The sequence below is a fragment of the Cyprinodon variegatus genome, unplaced genomic scaffold, assembly GCF_000732505.1.
Source record: "Cyprinodon variegatus isolate N-32 unplaced genomic scaffold, C_variegatus-1.0 Scaffold566, whole genome shotgun sequence".
Classification (NCBI taxonomy): domain Eukaryota; kingdom Metazoa; phylum Chordata; class Actinopteri; order Cyprinodontiformes; family Cyprinodontidae; genus Cyprinodon; species Cyprinodon variegatus.
Genome location: NW_015151019.1, coordinates 235,806 through 237,551, shown reverse-complemented (window position 1 = coordinate 237,551; position 1,746 = coordinate 235,806).

Below are 1,746 nucleotides of genomic sequence, written 5' to 3'. Positions count from 1 at the left end.
ATTATAAACAGAAAAAAGATGAGACATTTTTTTGTAGCAGTTGCATGCTGTAGACAGATACGTTTTTAAACAGTTTAGTGTTTCAGTCTAACATGACTTTCTTGAAATGACTCGTGCACAGATACAGTGCTTTGCTCTACGGGCTCGACGCATGCACCGAGGCATCGGTGTTACTGGACTGATCACTACTTGTTAAAAAAAAATCATTGTTATTTGACCTTTGAGAGACTAAGTCTGGCACAAAACCTCTGAGTCAGTCTGAGTCTTTGTGGTTTTGTCTTTGCAAACATTTAAAAATATAACAGGAAAGTAAGCAGAATGCTGAAGTCTTTACAGTAGAACTGCTAATTAAAGCTTTCCGTTTACTTCTCAGGTGGTGTAATGTTAGAAAATTTGATCTAATTGAATATCAGGGTCATAGACCATTCAGGAACAATCCTCCTATAATCTAATAACCTAATCTACTCATCCGCACACAAGCTTACATGCACTCATTATCAGAAAGAATGTCATATTAATTTGGGCTTTTTCGTTATTTTTTAAGCTGTCATTCACATTAAAAACTAGTTAAGTTTATATCTTCCCAAACCAGGTTTTTGGAAAAAGAATTACTAAGGCTGGATATTGCTTTAATCTTTCAAGGCTGGATAGTGGATGTTGGATTAAAAAAGGTAGCGCCATTTAAAAACAAATGTAGAAAACTTTGAACCAATCTGACTGTATGATCTGGTTGAATTGTCTCTGTAAAGAGCCTGGAGATGACGAGTGGTGAATTGGCGCTACAGTTACGCTATAATGCGGTTCACCTTTCACAGATTGGCATTGGGCATCGTGTCCTACATTCTGATTGGCTGAACAGCCTCCATGCGTCCTCTCTACCAATAATGTGTCAATAACGTTACGGTTTAATATACATATACATGTACATAAAACAGCTCGTCATATATGGTCTGTTTGCCTCAAACTGATCATATCAATGCACAATTTTTCTCAATGTTTTTTTAAATACAAAATGACAAAGTTTGTCTAAGTCTTGTCAGATTTAAGTTTGTAAAAACCATAATGTCGACAAAATGCTTTGCACCGACCAAGGCACTTGCAGATGGGTCCAAAAGGCAGTAGAAAATTCTAAGTATTGCATAAAAACTTCAGCACATGCAAAAGAAGGTTAGAAGCTATGCAGCTGTAGGTAATCATTACGGAATTATTGAATCTTACGTTCGTTCCATAAAGAAGGAAGAAAAAAATAATGGAATAATGGAATAAGGATGGCAGCAGGTATAAGTTTTAATTAATAAAGATGCAAAAAGGGTTGCAACTGTCCGCAACAAGACCATGGCAAGGATGGAATCTGCATTCGCGTTTTCTGGATTAATAAAAGCAGAAAAAAGAACATTACGCTGGTATGAATGTCATCTGCACTGAAGCTAGAACACTGTATCAAACTGAGAGCGATGACAGTCATGACAGGGAAGAGGAGGAGGATGTAAATACCGGGTCATCAACAAGTGCTGTTCATGCATTACCAAGCACATTTAATGCTAGCAAGGGCTGTTTTGAAAAATGTAAGAAATGTTTTGGACTTTAAAATATTTCTCTGCACAGTGAGACTCCCTCTCACCATCATTGAGGAAGGGAGATATGAGCCTGAAAAAGATTTTTATAATAATTGTAAATAAGTCTTTTGGGAATGTAACGCCAAATGAGGGATCACTTTATATACATAAACTGAGTTGAATTGAACTT